Source organism: Lactuca serriola, chromosome 3 (genome assembly GCF_051521515.1).
Source record: "Lactuca serriola cultivar US96UC23 chromosome 3, Lser_US96UC23_V15, whole genome shotgun sequence".
Classification (NCBI taxonomy): domain Eukaryota; kingdom Viridiplantae; phylum Streptophyta; class Magnoliopsida; order Asterales; family Asteraceae; genus Lactuca; species Lactuca serriola.
The window spans coordinates 229,610,854-229,637,793 of record NC_136410.1 but is presented as its reverse complement, the minus strand read 5'-3'; the positions used below and the strand labels follow the sequence as shown (position 1 = coordinate 229,637,793).

Here is a 26,940-nt window from a genome sequence, read left to right as displayed (position 1 = left end):
ATTAGATGCAACCCTTGGTACTTCTAGCACTTGAATCAAAGTATTTTTCCATGTCCTAGGGTGTGTTTACTTGCTTAATTAGTGTTATAATCACTAATTAGTCACATATATATGTCTTGATATGTTAATAAGATCATTGTGTATGTTCAAGTCTTCACTTGACACCTATCACCTTGTCCAACACTTCCATCCAATCCACTCACTACATGTGAGTTCATACCGCTTAAATAACCCTTTTAAATGTTTTAAATGTTTATAAATGCTTTTATGGGGGGGGGGGGGATACAAGTTGAATCATGCTAGTTAGTACATGAATCACATGTGATTAATAACTAGCATACAAATGGATTTATTACACTTTTAGCTGTTTACTCAGGATACTTCTTCCAAATGAATTACTAAAATGTTTTCACATGTTAAAGCTCTTTATCAAACTGTCTTACATATTGTATGTTTCCTTTTACACTCTGTTACAATTCTGTTTCAAATAAAGGTTTTACTTATACTTAAAATTGTTCTTATCAAACAATCTGCTTTCAAATCATTTTACAAACTAACAACAAGTCATCATTTCTTAGTTATTAAACTTTTCAAAGGTTTACAAAACTTCTTTTATACTTTTATATTGTCAAATGTATGCCCATATATGTATAGTTATATAAGTAATGTTTAAAGGACTTAGAACTGCTAGCCCGCTTTAATTACTTTTCCTTGTTTAGATGGGGCCTTAGGGTATCAGTTAGTTGTCCGAATCTCGTCTAAATATTAGTTATATATCATGTATACATATATAGACATAAAAGTTCCATTAGTTATTTCAGTACCTTCGGGTAGCAAAGGCATACTTCGGTTATACACATACATTACTAGTAACTATAATAGGTATGGTTAGGACATACTACTTACTATTACAAGTACAAGGAATCACACAAGATTCAGTTCATTCATGAGTCTATACTAATACAATACTTACTATAAGAAGAGGTACAATTACAGAAATACAATTACAAGAATACTAATACATTACATACAATATGAGGAGATACAATACACGATAAGAGAACATACATAATAAGGTGTTATAGCATGGAACACGTACAAGATCTAACTATACGAATGAATCACTAATGCATTGTTCTAAACAAAAGGTGATAGTTATATTGGGTATACATGATCATATAGTCATAATGTGGATATTCACGACTTGCAATCATTGTAGGGGTCGCGGTTGGTTCCCAAAATCTTTTGACAGGGAGAGTGTTTAGTATGAGATCTAGCCATCACATTATACCTTAATACTCATTTAAGGCAATTAGTACAATAGTAGTCACTTTATACAAATACTACAGTACTTACACTTTACAGATGACAAATACAAAAGGATAAAATTTCAATTATTTTATATTATTTACCTTATTACCTTTACTCTCTGTCACGTTCACATAATCGATGAGGTGGATTAGATTTGAATAATAATAGTTGTACAAAGAAAAACCTTCACTTATGTAGAGGTTCATACTTTCAAAACAGTCGGATCTTGGTAGAAGGCTACTTTCAAAACAATCGGGTCTTGGTAGAAGGCTACTTTCAAAACAATTGGGTCTTGGTAGAAGGCTACTTTCAAAACAGTCGGGTCTTGGTAGAAGGCTACTTTCAAAATAGCCGAGTCTTGGTAGAAGACTACTTTTTCTACTAGTAGGAAATACGAGATTTTCTAGGGTTTTCAAACGTTTATAGTTACTTACTAACATTTTCATACTTATACAAACGTTCATTCAAATAATTACAAGTCTTTTCTTTACAGTTTTACAAACCAATGACATTAAAATACTTATGAATTCTCTAGCTTTATTGCTGATACTCGCTTTCAAAATAACTTGTATTCTCAGGTCACAAATAGACAGGTGTGACGGCCAGGTTTTGTGAAGACGGAGCGGTCAAGACTCGTCTTTTATTTTGAATATTCATTATGTTGTTTTACAGTTTGGGAGAACATGCTTGTATTTAATATTATACTAATAATGCAATGGACGATATTTTTGCTTGTTTACTACTTTGCATTGTTGTGATACTTTACATGAAGTTCTCCGCCCCAGAACGTTTCTGTCGTTGTCGGTTTTGGGGTGTGATAGATTGGTATCAGAGCATTGTTTATAGTGAATTGAGTATATCAACCCATAAAAGATATACAGACTATAAATACAATGGGATTAAAAAGACTCTGACATAGAGTTTATACTTTTAAATAAGAAAATATTTAACTAAGTATACATACCTGCATTCATACTGAAATCCGTGTCACAATGACAAGAACAAAAGTATTATGATTGACTGAATATCACAAGTAAGCTTGGGGATGTATGGTCAGTCTTGGGAGTGGCATAGCCTGATCAACTATGCTGGTCTGAGGAGTGATTAGCATATGCCCAAGAATGGTTGTGATATGGCAACAAGTCTAAAAACTTACCAACACTACCACAATGAGAACTCTAGAACAGACCATAAGTCTAAAATACTATATGAGTATTTTGTGTTACTATAATTTCTTACTTAAGAACTAAAAAGATCTTCATTACTAGGTTAATAGTTGCTAAGTGGATACGTTAAGGTTAAATGTAACGGGGATGATATAGACTTAGAATCTATAAAATTTTGTTTTACCCCTGTTCCTTGTGAATTTGGAGTTAAGGTCACTTTTTCGAAGGCCTATCCTGTTTTGCTTACATATAACTGGTACGCACTTTAGAAATAAGAATGTAACTAATGAAGATTGTCTTATAACTATCTAGTTAGTACGTCTAATAATTAGTTCTTTACCTCAATTCTCGCGTAGAAAACATGGCTGGACTCCATCCCCACGACAACGCGTACCTCCTGAACGAAGGCAACGCTGGATGGTTTGGAGAAGAACCAGAGGATGATCATCCAATCCCTTTGAATGATCACCATGCTGAAGACCTTTCGGATGATGCTAACTCCGAGCCCGAAGTTGGGAACCTACCCCCGGTAGCTCCTATTCCAAATCCTAACCCTCGTCCGACTTTTCATGGTCCGATGCCCCATTGGCTAGAATTTTTGGAGACATGGAGCGAAGAGCAAGATCATCCTATGCCGTTTAATGGAGACTGAAGCTTCTACACATAAGCTAAGGAAGCTCAGCAGACAGAATTCTTCCAATTCTGGTCCGTAGAGTTGCCCGAAACGAGATTCAGGGCAGGACAGCTCTCCATCGTATCACATAGATTGATGCGAATGCAAGAATGCATACCAGCCACACCAATCGCCTTGAACACACTCATAAGAGATATGAGAGAGACAATGAGACCCTGCTGCAAGCACTAGCTGAAACACGACCAAAGTCATAGAGCTTCGAGTATGCCAGAGGGTGTACGAAAGACACCTGCTTGATATGGAACGTCAACTACCTGAACTAAGGGTTCACCATAGGGGTGACTGTCACGAGTAGGAGATACTTTACTATCCTTCTTTATTTCACAGAACTGTGTTCATGTGTATGTTCTGTGTAGCACTTTCCTATGAAACTATCTTGTACTGTAGGTACTTTTAGTTAGGCCATTATGCGGCCAAAACCTTTGTACTCCGGATATGACGTGATATTGCCATATTTTACCTATTTTCAAACACTATTTGAGTACATTTTTATTAATAATTCGATAATATGTTTAGAATAATGATACTTATGACTTTAAATTGTTATTTTTAGTCAATTAGAAGTATTTTCAAAGAGAGGGACCAAAAGCGACAATCTACAGAACATGGGAGATTTGGAACACAAGAGATGAAGAAATCCACGAAAATTACTAAAACCACGTCGTGGCATGGATATCCACGACGTGGCATGAGTAGCCTTGAAGATAAAGATCGCGTAGAGAAGGATACCTTACCCGATACGGATAACTTGGGGGCCACATCGTGGCATGTATTTCCACAATGTGGCACGGGATTTTTAAGGTTATTTAAGCACCCTTGACCATTACGAATAGGGAGACTTTTGGCTAGAGAAAGGAGTTCCAGAAGGCGATTTTGAGCAGAAGAAAAGCTCTGGGAAAAGGCTTTCAACACCAAAAGAGTGAAGGTCCATAGTTTAGTTTCTTTGTTAACTAGGAACATGTTTCATATTACTTTGATTTGTATTAGTATGTTAGTTTCTATTATGAGCAACTGAATCTAGCTACTCTTGTTTAGCTAGATGAAGCTTCCAACTTATGAATAGCTTAATTTTTATGGATTTATTTAATTGGTGAATAGCTTGCGTTTGATTTGTATTCACCTAGCATGCTTGTGTTTGTTTCTCTAATTGCTTAATTACATGTTCTGTGTAGCTTAGTGACCATTAACTGCATGAACTTGTTTACCTAATGATTTAGTGAACATTAAATTGTTAGAGCTAGGATTGACCAATCGTAGTTAGTAATTAGAGTAAATAAACTTACCTGTGTTAGAGAACGTGGATTGTGACTATAATTGCGTTTGCATAATAAATCTTACATCGCATATTCATATTCATAATTGGTTCTATGTTTAATTTTGTGTGACCATACATAGTTTGACATGAATTCGTTAATTATTGGTAAAGTTATAACTAAATTACTAATACAATTAAAACCAACTAGATAATCCATAATTATTAGCTAGCGGTAAGGACGAAGTGGATTCGAACTAGACAAGAGTGTGTTTTACTTATTGATTGAATTTGAGTTAAGTTTGTCTGATCTTGTAAAATTAGATAAAACCCTTTCTAAAATTGTTAATAATTAGGTTAATTTGGTAGCAAGTAGATTAATTAGTAACACTATTCCCTGTGATCGACACCCGACTTACCCAAGCTATACTGTAATCTGACTAGGTACACTGCCTATAAGTGCATAGTTAGTTTAAGTTTGTTAGGTTATACATATTAAAATTAGTGGGTACTTTTGTGCTCATCAAGTTTTTGGCGCCGTTGTCGGGGAACGGCTTAGTTTATTAGCTTATTTATTTGCATTAAGTTAATCGATCCTCTTTGTGGGGTAAAACCCGCAAAAAGATAATTTTTCAGCAAGGTAATATATATATATATATATATATATATATATATATATATATATATATATATATATATATATATATTCACAGAGTCCACGACGTGGCCAGATACGCGCCACGACGTGTTTTCTGAGAAATTTAGTTTTTAGTTTTTTAGTTTATTTTTCTATTTCAGTTTTACATTTTTTTATTGTGTTTAGTTTGCAGGAGTTCATGACCAGAGGATCTACCACACCTTTGGTGCCACCAATTGAAGATTCAGAAGCTACACTTCACAAGAAGACTGATAAGAAGACGCCATTGCAAGAACTAAAGTCAACATTTTCAAGGAAGTCAGGAAAGAAGACTGGAGAGTCAAGTACATCCTCAAGGAACAAGAGCAATTTTGAGCAATTGGATCAAATACCCGTCGAAACCGAATCTGAATACGATACCGAGCCCGAATTTGAAGAACATACGAGCGAACTTGAGAACGACCCAAGTAACGAGATGTCAACAATTGAAGAGATGTCCATAGGAGCTTACAAGAAGCAGATCTGAGAAGATGTGGGTACCGGTTTAGTCTAACCCGCAATACCCGCCACTGCCACATTCGAGCTGAAGGGGCACATCTTGACTGCACTGAAGGATATCCCATTTTTTGGGAAAGATCATGAGGATGCTTTTAAGCATCTAGATGAAGTCAATGACAGTGCGGATTACTTCAATGTCCCAAATGTCAACAGAAACACCGTATTGCTTAGGATGCTTTCCATTACTTTCAAGGGAGCTGCTAAAGAGTGGCTAAAATCACTTCCACCGGGTACAATCACCAATTGGGCTCAAATGCATGAGCAATTCCTGGACCAGTTTTGCCCGCCATCCAAGATGGCTAAACTCAAGAAGGCCATAGCCAACTTTGAGCAACAGCCGGGGGAGTCATTATACGAAGCATGGGAGCGGTACAAGGGTTTGCTTAGAAATTGCCTTCAGCATGATCTAAATGTGCAACAAGAGATGTCGATTTTCTATGATGGGGTCAACGTTATGACGAGACAAATCCTTGACTCTCGAGGACCTTTGACAAAGAAAAATCCAAGGGAGGTCAAGGAGCTGATTGAAGAATTCGTGAAGCACTCTCGCGAATACCACAACCCTAGGCAAGATGGAATCAAAGGCGGTGGAGGGGCCTAAACTGAAGAAATAGTAGCTGTGATGGCTATGCTGAATAATTTGGATCGAAGGATAACACAAACGGACCAGTCAATTCATGCCATAAGAGTGGGTTGCGAGAGGTGTAGTTGTCCACACTTGACCAAGGACTGCAATTTAGATGAGTTTAGGAACAGAAAGGATCAAGTGTGCTACTTGAGTGGGGATAAGTTTGAAGAAGACTGGAGGAAACCAAGGAAGGAGTGGCTTCCATATGAAGTGTACAAGAAGCAAAAAGAAGAGAAGTATAGACAGACAGGTCGAGGCTTTTATCAGAAGGAGCAGCCACCAGCTGAGAAGAAACCCGATCTAGAGACCATGTTGATGAAGTTTATGGAAGCTTCGGAAAAGAGACGATGCTACTGATGTTGCTATTATTGAATAGCAAACTTTAATAAAGAATCAGCAAGCCTCCATCAATAACCTTGAAGTACAATTTCGTCCACTAGCCACTCTGGTTCATGAGAAGCTATCGCCGAAAAATCCTGAAACGAAGGCCCAATCTCATGTAATGGCCATAGATACTGAAGAAGAGGCCAGCTCTGAGTTCCTGGAGGCATTAGAAGAAGAACCATAGCAGCCCGGTCCAAAAACAAGGAAGCCAAAGTTCGAAAGTGAAAGGGTTGCTGAAACAGCTGCGCCACGACGAGGCACTGCTCTAGCCACGACATAAGGTCTGAATAAAAAGTTTCTGAACCTGTTCCTGTTTATCAGCCGCCTTTGTCGTTTCCATCCCGAGCTGCCCTTAGTCCACTGGAAAGAGAGCATCTAGAGTTTGTTAAACACATGAACGGAATCCCGATTAATACTCCCTTTTATAAAGTCCTTATCCAGAATTCCCGAGTATCAAAGATTACTGCAAGCCTTGATAGACACCCAATTAAAGAAGAATCCTAATGTGATTCTAAGTGAGCAAAGCTCAAAAGCTGTGTTGGGAAAGATACCTGAGAAGATGGGGGATCCTGGATGCCTCACTCTTCCGTGTGAGTTTGGTAACAAAATGAAGGTTAATGCTTTAGCCGATTCTGGGGCTAGCATTAATTTGATGCCTTTTGCATTTTATCAAAAGTTGGGAATTCAGAAGATGAAGACTACAAGAATGACGATTCACATGGCGAACCGTTCAGTGACACAACCCCGGGGCATCGTGGAGGATATTTTGGTGAAAATTGGAAAATTTGTTTTTCCAATAGATTGTGTAGTGTTGGATATGAAGGAAGACCCCGATGTTCCAATTATCCTTGGTCGTCCGTTGCTTAACACTGTTGGAGCTCTTGTTGATATTCGTGAGTCTAAGCTCACTTTGAGGGTTGGAGATTAAAAAGAAGTTTTTGGGATATACGATGGCTTCCAAAGGAATCATGTTAAAGAAGAGGTGTTCACAATCAATGAAGATAATGAACTAGAAGAACTAGAAAAGCTTATGGAAGAAGAGATCAAGACAGTTCATCAAGTCAAAAGAACAAAACCAAGAGCATCTATTCCCTATTTAGTTGAAGTCATTGCTTACAAGAGTCCACCTTCTTAGGTGAGCAAAGAAGATGATGAAATAACAAGTGATGAAGAAGAGGTTACTTCAAAGGTGACAAGGAAAATGGTGAAGGAAGAGACAAGTGGTATGAAGCTGAAGAGTGAAGAAAAATTAAAGACTCAAGGGATTAAACGCAAGTTCAATGTAGATGAAGTCAAGACATGTGACAACCTGAAATTTTCCATTCTAATCAAACCATTTCAATCCAATAGAAGTAGAGCAGTTACAATGAAAATTCAGACTTAGAATGTAAGTTTGGCAGTTTCAGAGTTTTACACCAAAAAGGGGTATTAGGAGAGTGGTTACACTAGGATTTTTTGCAACACTGTAAATTCCATTACCCTAGATCATTAGAATCCATTTCGAGAATAGAAATATTTTCTACCAAAATATTTCAGGACTATAAATAGTTTTCTGAACCAAATTTATTCATTATTCACATTTCCAACTAGAGAAAAGCCATTTTCTCTCTGACGGAACTTCGGGTTTTGTTATCCCAAATTGTGAGTAACTCTTTCTAGTAGTGTTAGAAAGCTTTAAATGTGTTCATAACATATATTACATAGCTAAATCATCCGATTTAGGAGTTTACTTCCCAAGGTGTTCTTGAGCGGTAAACTCCCGAAACCGAGCCTAGATTGTCCCCCGTGCTTAGTAACTACCTTGGACATGTATAGGAGTGTCTTAGGTACAAGAAATCAGCCAAGAAACACCTAAAAGTTAGGAGTTTACGGCCCAAAATGTTCTATGTCCGTAAACTCCCTTAAAGCATGCTAAAATGGTGTCTTTAAGGCACCTAAAGCTTGGACTTCATGTTAGACAAATACCCTAAAGTATCTAGGACCTAGAAAACATAAGGAAAGCACATATGTTGAAGAGTTTACGGCCAAGAGTAATTCTTGGGCCGTAAACTCCTTTAAAGGGGTCAAAGGACACCCTAAACACTTCCTAAGGCCAAGGGACAATTTTGTCAAGTACCTAGATGAGTTATGGACTAGCTAAAACATTTAGAACCCCATGTTTGAGGGAGTTTACGGCCCAAGATGTTCTATGGCCGTAAACTCCAAGAAATGGTACCAAATGGTGCCATAAATCCTCTTAAGGCCAAGTACAAAATCTTAGAATTGTTCCTAGTTATTTGAGAGACTTGAAGGCACCATAATCACCCTCCCAAGGGAGTTTACGGCTGTAAACTCCAAGGGAAAAGGGTCTTTGGGCCGTAAACTCCCCAAAGGAGTCAATATGGTGCCCAAACACTTGTATATGCCTTGAAACAATTCCCACTAAGGTTGTAGTAATTGAAAGTACCATCCCAAGCCTTGGTTGGGAGTTTACGGCCAGGAACTTACTTCCTTGGGCCGTAAACTCCAAAGAATATGGTCTTTAGACCTTAAACTCACATTAGGGGCATTTCACTTCCTTGGGCCGTAAACTCCAAAGAATATGGTCTTTTTAAATGTTTTATGGGGGGGGGGGGATACAAGTAGAATCATGCTACTTATTATGTCAATCACATGTGATTAGCAAGTAGGATTATATTACTTATTACATCAATCACATGTGATTAATATACAACATTCAAATGATTTGGCTACTCATTAGCCGTTTTACCAAACAGTTTCCTTCAAATGACTTTTTATAAACATTTTATATGTTTTAAACTCCTTTTTACACTGTACAGCTTACTCCGTACATTTCCTTTCAAAGTTATTTACAACTGTGTTTCAAACAAATGTTTCCTTATACTTAAACTGTTTTATTAAACTTATGCCTTCAAATTGTTTTATAGATTGACATCAAGTCGATCTTTTCTTAAAATAATACTTATATTTCAAATGTCTTACAAAACTTATTTATGCTTTTATATTATAAATTGCATGCCTCTATATGTATAGTTATATAAGAAATGTTTAAAAGACTTAGGAAGGCTATCCACCCTATTTCTTATTCGCGCCTTGAGATGTGGTCTGGTGGGATATTGGGTATTCGTCCGAAGGTCGTTTAAATATTAGTTATATATCATGTGTACATATATAGTCATAAAAGGTCCTTCCAGTTCAAGATATGCCCTTGGGTAGCAAGGGTATACATCCATGTCCATATGTACCACTTAGATTACTAGAAAGCTACCATATGGGTAGTTCAGGAAGATACTAGAACCATTACTAGAACGCGATATCATATAATGAGTCAGTTCATTCATGAGTCAATACTTTCTAGAACATTTCAATACAGTACATATACAACTATACTAGGATGAGAACATATACAACTATACTAGGACGAGAACATATACAACGAGAACATATACAACTATACTAGAACGATTACATTACAATACTTGCTAGATAGAGAGAACACACATTACAGCTAGCACACGTAGAACATTACAGTACACTACTGTACTATTACATGATCGCTCTTACTTGAGTACAATTACATGATCACACTTACATATACATAGAATAGACGTCACTAGGTGCTATAGCACGGAACCAGTTCAAGATCTAACTATACTGATGAATCACACCACAATTGTGATAGTTATATCGAGTATTCATGATCATTCGGTAATGTGGATGCTCACGGCTTGCGTTCATGCAGGGGTCGTGAGTAGGTCCCAAAATCCCTTTGATAGGGGAGCGTATAGTCGGGGATTTAGACATCACATTATACCTTATCCCTCAAATAAGGCAGTTGAGTAACGATGTAGTTATTTATATTAAATACTACAGTACTTGGAAGTATTACCCTAGATTTAAGATAATAGGTACGGTTGTAGTTCGACACTACACCATAGTACTACATTGATTTTCCATTACATATTTTTAGTGATAACCTCACTTAAACATTAATGTACAAACTATATTTTTGAATAATGATAGTTATACTTTGGAAAATACATCCTCTTACAAGAGACACACACACAGAACAGTTAGGTCTTGGTAGAAGACACCTTCATATACTAGAAGGAATCATCGGGATTCTAGGGTTTTTCAAACGTTTACAGTTGCTTCATATACATTTTCAAAACTTATAGTTCATATACATTTTCAATACTTACAATTCGTATACATACAAATACTTACATTTCAAATACATACAAGTATTTACATACAAATTAAGACACTAAAATACTTATGATCTCACCAGCTTCAAAGCTGATACTCGCTTTCAAAATTACTTGTATCCTCAGGTCATCATAGACAGGTACCGATGCAAGGAGAAAGGAAGATGGAGCTTGTTCAAGACTTATCTTTCATTTTGATTTATGCTTTAGTGTTTATCAAAATTTGACAAAACACATTTGTATAAGAACTATATTATTAATGAAATGGATGATGTTGTTGCTTGTTTACTACTTTACATTGTTGTTGATATTATACATGACGTCCTTCGCCCCAGAACGTTTCCGCCGTTCCTGGTTTTGGGGTGTGACAGATTGGTATCAGAGCATTGTTTATAGTGAATTAAGTATATCAACCCATAAAAGATATACTAACTATAAATACATAAGGGATTAAAAATACTCTGACCAGGAGTTTATACTTTAAATAGTAAAATATTTAAGTAAGTATACGTGCTGCATTCATACTAAAATCAGTGTCACTAGGACAGTACAAAAGAATTACGATTGTTGGGCAACACAAGTGGGCTTAGAGACATATGGTCAAAACTAGGAAGATATAGCCTGATCACCTATATTATCCGAGGGTTGACTAGCATGTGCCTAAGTTTAAGTGTGTGGTTGCAACAATGCTAAAATCTTACCAACCCTACCACAATGAGAACAATAGAACATAACATTAAAATTTAAATACTATAGGTGTATTTGGTGTTACTATAAGTACTTTATACTTGAGAATTAAAACGGGATCTTCGTTACTAAGTTGATAGTTGCTAAGTGGATACACTAAGGCTACATGTAATTAGGATATCATAGACTTAGAATGTGTGATAATTTTGCCTTAACCTTATTCTGTGTGAATTTGGAATTAAGGTTACTCATTCGAAGGTCTATCCTGTTTAGATTACACATAGCTGGTATGCGCTTCACAAATAGCGATGTAACTGATGAAGATTTTCTAAAATAATTATCTAGATAGTTCGTCTAATAATTATTCTCTTACCCTAAATTCTCGCATAGAAAACATAACTGGACTCCATCCCCTCGACAACCAGTACCTTCCGAATGAAGTCATAGCTGGTTGGTTTGGAGAATAACCAGAGAATGATCATCCTATCTCTTTGAATGATCACCCTGATGAAGACTTTTCATATGATGCTAACTCCGAACCAGAGTTTGAAAACCTACCCCAAGCAGCTCCTTTCCAATTCCTAACCCTCGTCCGGCTTTTCATGGCCCGACCCCCTGAGTGAGGGGAATGCTTGGAAACAAGGAGCCAAGGATAAGATCAGTCTATGCTATTTGATGGCGACCGAAGCTTTTACGACTGGAGCAATGAGGGCTTAGAAGATGTAGTCTTGCCAATCTTGGTTCGCAGAGTGGCCCGAAATGAGATTCAAGGTAGGACAGCCCTACATCAGATTACAGAAGTAGTCGCCTATGCTAAAATGCATACCCTCCACACCATCCATCTAGAAGATGCACACGAGAGATCAGAGAGAAACCATGAAACCCTTCTGCAAGCACTGGCCGAATCACGGGCCGAAGTCATAGAGCTCCAGGTACGCTAGATGGTGCGTGAAGGACACCTACTTGACATGGAACGTCAATTGGTTGAACTACGAGTTCACCAGAGGGATGACCGTCGCCAGTTGTAGACGCTGTACTTTATTTCCCTTATAAAAAGGAATCGTATTTTTCTGTCTATGTCGGATGTGGCATTTTCTATGAAATTATCTTGTACCGTAAGTACTTTAGTTAGGTCTTTATGCTGTCAGGAACTATCTTTAGTGGATATGATGTAAGACCTTTACAAGGTCATTTTTCCAGAATCTTTACATCGTGAATATCACAGATATTGACAGCCGGCTAACTTCTGTGTCATTCTTCATTCAAGTACTCTTATCATTCTTTCAATAGAGTCTATCTGAATCATGCTTTAGTCAAGTCATTGGACTATAGTAAGTTAGATCTGGAGGCATTTCCAAGTCTCTTTCAGTGGTTGGATCTTGTTATTCACCAACCCACGACACCTCGGCTGGAACAACAAACGTCTTGAGACCATTCTACGAACTTACTTCCATTCTTTACTAGGACTGCATCATGGAGATGTAGGTCAAACTTTCGAGAACATACTTCTACTCTTTACATGAACAATCTAAGTACATCAGGGTCAACCAGAATCGCTCAAAAAATCTTTATTCTTTCGTGTTAACAGAATCATGTCGTCGTCCGGAAACAACCAGCCAAGCAACGAGACCCCTACTTTTCCTATGGACGCCGCTGCCTTTCAAACGGCAGTTACAGCTGCCGTAGTGGCTGCCGTAACTGCGGTTCTTGCGCACCGTAGCGCTAACAACACAGTCAATGCTACTGATGGGAATGAAGTTTCAAATCGTGGTATCCATCCAGGAAGTCACCAAACGGTAACGGCCTCAGGCCCGCAAAGCCAAAAACCAAAGAACAAGAAACGGAAGCGTCAAACTCAGAAAGAACGCAAGAAACCCCGAAAACTTTCCATGCAACAACAGCAAGCGGAAACCTCTGCCATCCCAGTACCGAGCAGACCATACAAAGGAACACTCCCGAAGTGCGACCGGTGCAATTACCACCACGAGGGAATCTGCCGAGCCTTGCAATGCAAAAATTGCAACAAAATGGGGCACACCAAACGTTACTGCAGGAGACTATCAAAACCAGTCAACAATTCGCCCAACGCCGATGGAAATCAGACTTGCTATCATTGTGGAGAGTTTGGGAACTATAAGAGAGATTGCCCGAAAAAGGAAAGAACCCGCGTCTCCCTAACTCCTGCTCGACACTTCACTTCCTCCACTGACGTGGGTACTGTCCAGATATGTCACCAATGCGGTGAAATTGGACATCTCCAGAAGGATTGCCCGATAACGCAGAACTCTGGCGCAGACGGGAAGATTCTCAGGATCACAGCTGCAGGAGAGCCTACTTCGGAACCACGTTATATATAAATTAGGCGTTTCGTTGTAACAGAGTTATAATCTATCTAGAACTAGTGCAACTAGAGTCTTACCTTTTACGAGATCCTATCTGTATAAGGACTCTCGTGCTGCGTATACTTGTCTTTTGTAGTATACCTTATTCACAGCAATAGTCTTGTGGTAAACCTAAAGTACTGTAACTCTGTTCATGGTTGCACGGTTGTGTTTTGTCTGTAAATGTCTTATGTTCAAATCTAATGTCTTTAAGTTTCGGTATGATTTCGACATTATCATACGACTCGATTCAATTTGATCCTCAAGAAAACAGCTTCATACGTACACCTCTTTCTTCTAGATCACTTTTCCAGCGAAACCGTCACATCAGAACACCGAAGTACTCATGCCAGGAGTACCTATTAGTTATTTCTTTCCAAAGAAATCCCCGAAGTACCACTCGTGCAGTACGTCAAGTTTAATCCAGGGATTCATGCAGTTGATCTATCACTGAAGAATGTATGCATAAGAGTGATATATAATCAAGTTTCTATAGGTTTAGAATTGATGATTCCACTTTAAATTCTTTTTCCCCGATGGGATATGAGCTTAAAGAAGAATCAATTATTCGACTACCTTTTCAACCTTAATTATATATGACTCGTATACACGAAATGGTGATTGTGAACCAAGTATGAATTCTAATATGAACTTCAGGACGGAGAACTGCCTAAGTACGAGTAATCACATCGTCATGAGAACAAGCATAGAACCCAGTACGACTCCCGTAAACAGGTCACCTTATAGTTTAAACACCCACGCAGATACAAGAACAGTTTGGACAACTTAGCGAACTACACATAAATAGAATTAGAAGACTAGGTTTCTCACCCTAGAGAACCTCGGTCATATTCTTCCAGAGATCGACGGATCGCATTGTATGTACCTCGGTTATCGAGTACTTCGTCGAGATTTTTCATTAGAAATCGTTATCTCTGCCGCGCGTAGACAAAATGGTTGAGCAAACGCAAAGAAAGAAACTACGTCTAGGAATGGATCCGGGATCCGAATATCACCAGTTCGAGTGTTAGGGAAAGATGACCGGAAGACTATCTCCTGAACTCGATGCGGACACTTCGAGTCCGTAGTGATACCCTTCGGATAGGACCAACACACCCATAGCTTTTATGAGCTAAACGAGTAGGGTACGTCTTTCTTACAGGGATCAGTACGTCATTTCTCCATAGAATGACTTGCTTATCTACCCTTGTAGTAAGAAGGAACCCATGGGAAAACATTCCCTTCAGAGGAACTTTTAGCGATGTTCTCAAAGCACGAGTTTTGAAATTAAAGAGTCAAATTTCTAAGACCCACTATTAGTAGTGTGGGAAATTTTGAGTACTCTTTCGAATTGTCAAAAACCGTTGAGCATTTATCGAGACCAGAGACGCCGACAGTCATTTACCAAATTATAGGTCTTACCGACCTACCGCCTTAGTTCATTTAGAACTCCTCGCAAGCTACAGAAACTCGTACGACTTTGACCCAGCAAGGGGTGGCCTTTGACTGGGAAGTTACGCAAGAAAAGGAACTTTTGAGATTCCAAGTGAGTGACCAAGTTCTTTAGAATAACTCACTCTGGGAATGGTTTAATACACTTCGTAAAGCGTGGAAAGCTAAATCCAAATTAGACAGGACCTCTGGGATTCTTATCAGAACGGTCCTGTGCCTCGCACAAACTAGACCTACTCCGCGAACTCAGTAACGTACTTTCTACTCTTCACTTCTCGATCGTGAAACCATACCTTTCCGTTAGGACTCTTGCAAGTCCACTCGTCGAGATCCTCGTCTTCGTATTAGAACCGTAGTGACCCTCGACCGAGAGGTCAAGCGGACGAAGCAACGTCGTCGCCAGTTAGTGAAGGTTCGTAGGAATGCCAACCGAGAACCCGATTTCACTTAAGTGCGCTAGAACCAATCGATTAGGAAGTTTTCTCCTCACGACTCGATCATTCGTGCATACTTCCTTGCCTAAATTCTAATTTCGGGACGAAATTCCCTTTAACAGGGGGATGATGTGACAACCTGAAATTTTCCATTCTAATCAAACCATTTCAATCCAATAGAAGTAGAGCAGTTACAATGAAAATTCAGACTTAGAATGTAAGTTTGGCAGTTTCAGGGTTTTACACCAAAATGGTGTATTAGGAGAGTGGTTGCACTAGGATTTTGTGCAACACTGCAAATTCCATTACCCTAGATCATTAGAATCCATTTCGAGAATAGAAATATTTTCTGCCAAAATATTTCAGGACTATAAATAGTTTTATGAACCAAATTTATTCATTATTCACATTTCCAACTAGAGAAAAGCCATTTTCTCTCTGACGGATCTTCGGGTTTTTTATCCCAAATTGTGAGTAACTCTTTCTATTAGTGTTAGAAAGCTTTAAATGTGTTCATAACATAGATTACATAGCTAAATCATCTGATTTAGGAGTTTACTTCCCAAGGTGTTCTTGAGCGGTAAACTCCCGAAACCGAGCCTAGATTGTCCCCCGTGCTTAGTAACTACCTTGGACATGTATAGGAGTGTCTTAGGTACAAGAAATCAGCCAAGAAACTGTTGGATTAATGTCTAAGTCCATAACTATATTTGGTAAGACTTGACCCGACCCGGCATGGTCCATTTTGGGTTGCATACCATCATGCACTTGAATGAGAGAAATAAGACACTTATGGTTATTAATATATTATAAGTTCTAGTATATTAATAATAAGAATAATAAGATTATTTAATTAGTATTGATCAAGAATTAATCTAGGATTAATTAAGTGATCAAAAGAAGACTAATTAAATATATGGGTTAATTGTGTAAATCATCCATACTTGTATAGTGGGCTAATGCTCCATGGATAATCAAGTTGGGCTAAAACCCATAGGATGGTCCATGGATGCTCCATGGTGTATTTGTACCCATGGATCCAAGGAAATGGAAAGCCATGACAATTAAGAGTTTACCCTAATTGTGTAACTATATAAGCATCTTATTATTGAGGAAAAATCGGCCACTAGAGATAGTGAAGAAAGGGCTAGCCGATTTTGATGAGTGTAGAATTCTCTCAAGTCATTCCAAGTGTTTTGATGATTGTGATTCCATTTGAGGTGTCACACTTGGGGCACTAAGCACTCAAGCTTCATGAAGACTTACTACACCAAAAAGGTATGTATTCTATCCTACTATATCCATTGTTTTATATGCTAGATTAGGATAATACCTTGGAAGTTCTTATTTGCATGTATAATAGAGAAAACATAGATCCAAGGTATTTAGGGTTGCATGTACACTTAGGAAGTGTTAGAATGCTAAAAAACCCAACAGTGGTATCAGAGCCACGGGTTGTTTTCTGTTATATTGATGCAAATATTTTATTTTCAAAGTTGAAAAAAAAAGAAAAAAAAACCATGAAGTTCGTCAAATTTTAAGATAATTACTTGTTCTTGTGAAAAACTAATTATTTGTAAAATTTGAATAATTTGCTTTATGAGTTGAATTAGGTCAAAATTTAATAAAAGATAAAATAATATGATTATTTTATTAGTTTTAAAAGTTTGATCTAAAGAGTTTTATTTTTTGAAACCTCCATAAGTTATGGATATGAAAAGGTTTTAAAAAAAAATTGATTCAAAGTTTTTTTTGAGTTACAAAATTTGGTGTTAATGTTTTAAAGGATTCCATAACTTAAGAATAAGTTATGGATCACCAAAAGTTTTTTGTGTTACCTTGTTTTATGAGTAAATTTAGATTAATGAATAAAATTATGTGATAGTTGGTTTTAATCCAAATTAATCTAAGAATTGATTCTAAAATGTGTTTTTGTAACTTGTCCTCAAGTTATATGAAAAGTCACATTTAAGAATCATAAAACTCATAAAAATTGGCAAAGGTTACAAAATGAAGAGTCTAGTTCTAATTAAATGGTTTTATGACTCCATAACTTGTCCTCAAGTTATGGAGGACCAAGAGTCTCTTCATTTAATAAAATAAAATAAAATAAAAAAAGGTGTAACCTTAATTAATTCCATAAGTTATAAAATAAAGAAAAGTTAATTCTTTTATTAGTTTAAAGTCTTCCATAACTTGTCCTCAAGTTATGGAACTTGAAGAGTTTTTGGATTAAAACTACTTTAAACACATAAGTTATGGAATTAATTAGTTTTGAATAGTTTCAAAACTTGCCCTCAAGTTTTGGAATTTGTAAAGTTTTCTCTAATGAATACTTTAATTCCAAGTTAGCCCTTAGAATTTTAAAAGTTAAAATTCAACCCTTATACTTTATAATATTATAAGTTAATAATATATATATGTATAAGAGTAAAGTCAGTCTTACCGCTAGTACGCCTCATTCACGAAGCCGGTCTATAAGGTGGGTATAAGGTTGTTGCCTATAAAATGGCAACTTAATGGGTGTCCACTCTCACCTACCGCTTGCTTGACTGGTGGAGGGTCGTTAGCCGAACGGGTTTGAAAGGACTTGAATTCTCCCTTCATTAAAAGTATTAATGAAAAAATACTAAGTAACTAAACTCTTAATAATACCCAATCTTAGTTACTTAGGAAAAATGTGAATAAGGTGCTAACCCATGAAATTACACTTTACACTTTGTCTAAGTCGTTAGTGGAGCGTGTGTGGTTAACCGGCACACTAACTTGGACTTAACAAGGTAGGTAAAGGGTGACTTAATATTTATCATAGTATCGATGGAGCGTGTGTGGTTAACCGGCACATCGATTGAGGGGTAATTTATTAAGGGTACCAAGTGATTTGCATGGTTACTTCACACCTTGTTTTGTGATCCTCGGCGTCCTAGTCACAAAACCTGAAGGGCACACTCGAGATTGAAACATGCCTTTGAAAAGTTCAATGAATCTCAAAGATCTAGGAGTTTCAAAACCAATTAAAACCTAATAATACATTTCGTTTATCTTGGTGGAAATTGGTGAATCGTCATTCACCTACCTTCAAATATTTTATAGCTTGGATTACGGCATACCTCTTCTAAGTTATAAAATAGTTTGTTGGGTCCTAGCCTTAATATTTCATATTGGGTGTCATATTAAGGACTTTAAATCAATTATCTTGAATCTCTCCCAAAAGATGTCTGTAATAGACACCTATGATCTTCCCAAATCTAGTGAAACAAGGTTTCCTAAATGAAGATGATGTCCTTTGGAAATCATACTTCTTTCACCTCCTCCAATTCTTCTCCCCAACCCACAAGTTCTTGAAAAGTTTAAGGTCACTCAAGCCCTATTGTCAAGGCAAGGTCTAGGTGTGGACACATCTTGGAGATGTAGTCACATATTGAGAAGCTGGGAGAGTTGGGTGTCAAAGTCTTGAGAAAGTTGGTGGTTCAACTACTTTCTAAGTCACATAGTGAGTTCTTTTGGAACACCTATGAAACAGACTATGACAAGACCCTTAATGATCTTATCTATTTGTTAAGATCAACTTCCTTAAAACTTGATGGACATTGACAATAGTGACACAGGAAATCCAGAAAAGCATTCTCTTCCCAATGGTAAAGGGATCGGCCATAGTCAACTCGGTTGACCAAATGGTAAAGAGAAAAGCTAAGTCTGTGATAGTCCCTTGTACCATTATCAAAGGGTCCATATGTTTATATTGCCAAAGGAAAGGGCATTGGTTGCGAAGCTGCCAAATTTACCTAAGGATGTTAAAGTCAATAAGTTTGACTCTACTTCAGGTAAAATCCACTATCTAACTCTGTTAAGTTTCTATTCTGAGATTCTTGATACATGATGTGACCGGGTCGCATGGTGATGGTTTAAGAATCAAAGGAAAGTGAAGAAACTTAAAGGAAGGATATGCTGAATCTGATCGCATAGATGGATTTCTATCTCATAGTTTGAAAAATCGGATTCTTGAGCTACTTCTTAGGAGTTATGAGATATTGCTTAGGAATAGATAACAACAAGTTTTCATATGGATTGTAAGGATAGTTTTTCCGCAAAGTTTTAAAATAAAAGGAAATTTTTGATTTTATTTATTTTAAAATATCCTTACAATGGCATCTGTGGAAATTTTTGTTGCTTATAAGATTCCATTAGTAGCAAGAGTGGAAGTATGAAGTTGATTCTTTCATTTGTGGTAATGTCTAAATTTACCAAATAAGGAAAGATTCTCATCACCCAAGTTTCAATTGGACCGGAACTTGGAATCATGCAAGTTGTATAGCATGATGAATGAGAACTTTCAAGTTTTGGAAAATTAAGACTAATTACTTGTTCACATGGATGTGTGAGTCAAGTAAAGGACTTAGGGATCGAGTACACATTCTTGTGCACTGATTAAGTCCACCACTAAAGATCGATAAGAAGAATCAAATAAGGCAGAAGGATAAAACTTTCTCAAATCTGAAAAGATGGGAGAGTACTTTAGTATCAGTTTTGTGATCATCTTAATGGTTAAGAAACCATATCAAAATTAGTTCTCTAAGGAAATCTTAGTGCATTCTTATGACTAAGAAGAGGAACTTGAATTGTTGAAATGGTTAAATCAAGAAAATAAGTCATACTTCGTTCCAATACAAGTCTTAGAGTCATACTCCAAGATTGTCATTTGAGTGACATGTCTTAAAGAAGGTTTAAAACACTTGTCAAATGTAAGAGTAAAAGTTTTCTACTCTTCTACATTTGAAATTGGTAAGTTGTGATGTTTTGGATAAAACAAAGACCAACTTAGGCCAATTGGGTAAAGTGTTTTTCTTGATTAGAATCCGCACTATCTCTTGGATGTTTGACAAGGGAGTCTTATATGTCAAGAGGACAGTGGGAGTCTTAAAGGTCTTGAAAGTCTCAAGAAATAATCAAGAATAAAACCTCAAGTTCTTCACTAGCACACGACTTGAGGTTTATAACCTATCGTGTTGACATATCTGTGCCCATTCCAGTTAAAGTTGGATTTGCATATGAGTTCTTAGAGTTCTCAGTTTGTTGCATAACAACTTGGAAGCAATGGCAGGCCCTTGAGCTGCCAGGTGGCAAGAAGTTAAGATTGAGTTCAATCCATATGGTTTTGGATTTGTCATTATCTTTGTCTTGTGATTATGGTTTGACAAATTCATATGGGTAGGAACTCATACACCATATAAATCTAAGTGTCATAAGGTTTCTCTCCGATTCATGAAAATGATGGTGAGGAAACGCTTTCACTAAGTAGATTTTACGAAGATATCAATTGTGTTATTTGCATTTTCAAAAGTCGTTAGTGGAGCGCGTGTGGTTAACCGGCACACTAACATGGACTTGTGAGAAATGGCAAATGCCTAAGCAATTGAGACCATGATTACGGTATCCCTTTTCATGGTTCTTGAAATTGCTTAGACACACAGGTGAGCTATCTACGGAAAGGGTGTATGAATCTAAATTTCAGACTGTCTAGCTGATTTCTGAGTACATGTCAAAGCTAGTGGGAGCATAAGTGTTATGCTAATAATCATCATGTTAGTGGGAGCATGATAATTATGATAAGTATTGCAAGTTAGCAATGTTAATTATAGAAAACAAAAGTTTCAATTGGGAAAAAGTTGTTTTGCTATAATTAAGGGAGAGGAAATTATGCTTCATCTCAAATCTATAAGCTTAGATCGTGAGGTTTTAATCATTTAGTCAAGGATATATATGAATTTCATGTTGGAATGGCTCAACATAAGGAAATTTTGTATATGGGTCCATTATTTGCGTTCTAAAATTCGATTATGATTACGGCATCCCTTTTCATAATCTGAATTATGAGAACTTGGCAAATTGAAATGGAAATATTATAGCAAAAGACTGGTTTAGTCTTTATGTAAGACATCATGAATCGTGTCCCATATGCTTCGGATATAGGATCGATTACATGTGCTATATTCATCCGTTCTAAAATTTTCAAATGCCTGGGGCATTAAGAAGGGAAAAGGTTTAGAACTGGATATGACTAAAAGGATTAAACAATTGTCGAGGACAATCTAAGGTTTACCAAAGATTGGTTGCTCAAGGACAATTGGAAGTATAGTGATAATTCTGGAAGGACCATATTGACATAGTCTGTAAGGAGGCAACTCTTGTTCAGAAGTGATAGTCAAAATGGAATCTGGAAATGTTTCAAAGTTAGAATTTTCAATCTGTTTAAGATTAGGAAACTTAATGCAAGAAGGATGTTTCCAAGGAGCTGATCTCCTTTGGAATACTCTGTAATGATTGTTGCCAAGTCTTTGTGAGTTTGTGCATAATCGTTACAAGAGTATCAATGCATATAAGTTTAGAATCTAACAGATTTCAGTAAATGGCATGAATTTGGAATTCTTGCAATTGCAGTAAGGATTTGGGAGTGTGAAAAGAGAATCATTGAAGCTATGTTCAATTGATCTAGTTCACAAAGTAAAGATCATAGAAAAACATAGTATGCATACTTGGTGTGTGGCATGACTAGTGTTTAAGAAAACATAGTGTACATGCTTGGAGCATGGGACAACTATTGTTTTAAATTCAAGAATAAAGTTGATAGCTGAAACAGTATACAATGAATAATGTGTAATCATATGGTGATAAATAAAAGGTGTTTTATTTATGTTCAAAGAGTTGATACCATATTGGATTCAATTATTATTGTGTTTCATTTTGCATGTTTTGACTTCCCGAATAAACTGGGTTATTCTTCCGGAATGACTAAGTTATTCAAACCATCCACAGTCGGTCATATGTTGGAAGTAGATATGAATTAAGACTGTCATGGGTTGGCTTGTAGAGGTCTAAGGTGTTGGACAAGGCTACAACAATCATGAGTGCTCATAAGTTCTGAGTATTGGATTCAACCCGCGCTCATTGGAATCACTTCATGGATTTTATCACGAGTGATCATGAGACGATAATATCTTATATTCTTCAAACCTAGAGATATGAGTTGTTACTATGAGTTGATAGTACATTGATTGCACGAAACCGCATTTGGTAACTCTGTGCTATAAAACGTGCCTTTGTGTATGATTCAACAAGTAGTAGAACAAGCCATATGAGTCGAAGTTTATCCGTTCCTTTTACCTTCGGGATAAAAGCGATATCTGTGGGCCCCTCGATGATTTGATGATGACAAATGGAAGTGCTCGGCCGGGCCAGGACTGATTTGATTTGTTCAATTAGTCAGTTGTCATAAATCGGAAATCGGGAAACAACAAATGGACAGAGAGAATGATTATAATCCATGTCTCAGTCCATATGATATCTAGAATGGAGGAATATATGATCCCTTATCTAATGGAAAAGTCATTGACAAAGGTCAGAGTTCGACAGAAGCTTTTGAGAGCTACGATTGCCGGTTGGTTCCTGAAGTCATACGCAATAATAGTTTTAGACTTATCCAAGTGGGAGACTGTTGGATTAATGTCTAAGTCCATAACTATATTTGGTAAGACTTGACCCGACCCGGCATGGTCCATTTGGGTTGCATACCATCATGCACTTGAATGAGAGAAATAAGACACTTATGGTTATTAATATATTATAAGTTCTAGTATATTAATAATAAGAATAATAAGATTATTTAATTAGTATTGATCAAGAATTAATCTAGGATTAATTAAGTGATCAAAAGAAGACTAATTAAATATATGGGTTGATTGTGTAAATCATCCATACTTGTATAGTGGGCTAATGCTCCATGGATAATCAAGTTGGGCTAAAACCCATAGGATGGTCCATGGATGCTCCATGGTGTATTTGTACCCATGGATCCAAGGAAATGGAAAGCCATGACAATTAAGAGTTTACCCTAATTGTGTAACTATATAAGCATCTTATTATTGAGGAAAAATCGGCCACTAGAGATAGTGAAGAAAGGGCTAGCCGATTTTGATGAGTGTAGAATTCTCTCAAGTCATTCCAAGTGTTTTGATGATTGTGATTCCATTTGAGGTGTCACACTTGGGGCACTAAGCACTCAAGCTTCATGAAGACTTACTACACCAAAAAGGTATGTATTCTATCCTACTATATCCATTGTTTTATATGCTAGATTAGGATAATACCTTGGAAGTTCTTATTTGCATGTATAATAGAGAAAACATAGATCCAAGGTATTTAGGGTTGCATGTACACTTAGGAAGTGTTAGAATGCTTAAAAACCCAACAGAAACACCCAAAAGTTAGGAGTTTACGGCCCAAAATGTTCTATGGCCGTAAACTCCCTTAAAACATGCTAAAATGGTGTCTTTAAGGCACCTAAAGCTTGGACTTCATGTTAGACAAATACCCTAAAGTATCTAGGACCTAGAAAACATAAGGAAAGCACATATGTTGAAGAGTTTACGGCCAAGAGTAATTCTTGGGCCGTAAACTCCTTTAAAGGGGTCAAAGGCACCCTAAACACTTCCTAAGGCCAAGGGACAATTTTGACAAGTACCTAGATGAGTTATGGACTAGCTAAAACATTTAGAACCCCATGTTTGAGGGAGTTTACGGCCCAAGATGTTCTATGGCCGTAAACTCCAAGAAATGGTACCAAATGGTGCCATAAATCCTCTTAAGGCCAAGTACAAAAGCTTAGAATTGTTCCTAGTTATTTGAGAGACTTGAAGGCACCATAATCACCCTCCCAAGGGAGTTTACGGCTGTAGACTCCAAGGGAAAAGGGTCTTTGGGCCGTAAACTCCCCAAAGGAGTCAATATGGTGCCCAAACACTTGTATATGCCTTGAAACAATTCCCACTAAGGTTGTAGTAATTGAAAGTACCATCCCAAGCCTTGGTTGGGAGTTTACGGCCATGAACTTACTTCCTTGGGCCGTAAACTCCAAAGAATATGGTCTTTAGACCTTAAACTCACATTAGGGGCATTTCACTCCTTTGTTGCAACCCTTTAGCCTCCTAGCACTTGACCAAAAGTGTTTTCCCCGCGCTTAAATGTTATTACTTGTATAATTAGTGTTATAATCACTGATTATGTATATACATATGTTTTCATATGTAATTAGGATCATTGTGTGTGTCTAAGTCTCCACTTGACACCAAGCACTTGTCCGATCCTTCCGTTCGATAACAGTCCGTTCAATTCCAGTCACTTACTATAGGTGAGTTCATACCCCTTAACTAATGTTTTAAACTCTTTTTAAATGTTTTATGGGGGGGGATACAAGTAGAATCATGCTACTTATTATGTCAATCACATGTGATTAGCAAGTAGGATTATATTACTTATTACATCAATCACATGTGATTAATATACATCATTCAAATGATTTGGCTACTCATTAGCCGTTTTACCAAACAGTTTCCTTCAAATGACTTTTTATAAACATTTTATATGTTTTAAACTCCTTTTTACACTGTACAGCTTACTCCGTACATTTCCTTTCAAAGTTATTTACAACTGTGTTTCAAACAAATGTTTCCTTATACTTAAACTGTTTTATTAAACTTATGCCTTCAAATTGTTTTATAGATTGACATCAAGTCGATCTTTTCTTAAAATAATATTTATATTTCAAATGTCTTACAAAACTTATTTATGCTTTTATATTATAAATTGCATGCCTCTATATGGATAGTTATATAAGAAATGTTTAAAAGACTTAGGAAGGCTATCCACCCTATTTCCTTTTCGCGCCTTGAGATGTGGTCTGGTGGGATATTGGGTATTCGTCCGAAGGTCGTTTAAATATTAGTTATATATCATGTGTACATATATAGTCATAAAAGGTCCTTCCAGTTCAACACATGCCCTTGGGTAGCAAGGGTATACATCCATGTCCATATGTACCACTTAGATTACTAGAAAGCTACCATATGGGTAGTTCAGGAAGATACTAGAACCATTACTAGAACGCGATATCATACAATGAGTCAGTTCATTCATGAGTCAATACTTTCTAGAACATTTCAATACAGTACATATACAACTATACTAGGACGAGAACATATACAACTATACTAGGACGAGAACATATACAACTATACTAGGACGAGAACATATACAACTATACTAGAACGATTACATTACAATACTTGCTAGATAGAGAGAACACACATTACAGCTAGCACACGTAGAACATTACAGTACACTACTGTACTATTACATGATCGCTCTTACTTGAGTACAATTACATGATCACACTTACATATACATAGAACAGACGTCACTAGGTGCTATAGCACGGAACCAGTTCAGGATCTAACTATACTGATGAATCACACCACAATTGTGATTGTTATATTGAGTATACATGATCATTCGGTAATGTGGATGCTCACGGCTTGCGTTCATGCAGGGGTCGTGAGTAGGTCCCAAAATCCCTTTGATAGGGGAGCGTATAGTCTGGGATTTAGACATCACATTATACCTTATCCCTCAAATAAGGCAGTTGAGTACCGATGTAGTTATTTATATTAAATACTACAGTACTTGGAAGTATTACCCTAGATTTAAGGTAATAGGTATGGTTGTAGTTCGGCACTACACCATAGTACTACATTGATTTTCCATTACATATTTTGAGTGATAACCTCACTTAAACATTAATGTACAAACTATATTTTTGAATAATGATAGTTATACTTTGGAAAATACATCCTCTTACAAGAGACACACACACACAGAACAGTTAGGTCTTGGTAGAAGACACCTTCATATACTAGAAGGAATCATCGGGATTCTAGGGTTTTTCAAACGTTTACAGTTGCTTCATATACATTTTCAAAACTTATAGTTCATATACATTTTCAATACTTACAATTCGTATACATACAAATACTTACATTTCAAATACATACAAGTATTTACATACAAATTAAAACACTAAAATACTTATGATCTCACCAGCTTCAAAGCTGATACTCGCTTTCAAAATTACTTGTATCCTCAGGTCATCATAGACAGGTACCGATGCAAGGAGAAAGGAAGATGGAGCTTGTTCAAGACTTATCTTTCATTTTGATTTATGCTTTAGTGTTTATCAAAATTTGACAGAACACATTTGTATAAGAACTATATTATTAATGCAATGGATGATGTTGTTGCTTGTTTACTACTTTACAT

The 26,940-nt window shown here is 36.8% G+C and overlaps 1 non-coding gene across 1 annotated transcript; it reads right to left on the bottom strand.

Moving 5' to 3' along the window:
- Window positions 1-5,919: 5,919 nt before the first annotated feature.
- Window positions 5,920-6,026, bottom strand: LOC145096641 (small nucleolar RNA R71). Its single transcript, XR_013704014.1, has one exon. It is a non-coding gene; the product is annotated as a small nucleolar RNA R71 (small nucleolar RNA).
- Between the last annotated feature and the right edge of the window lie 20,914 nt (window positions 6,027-26,940).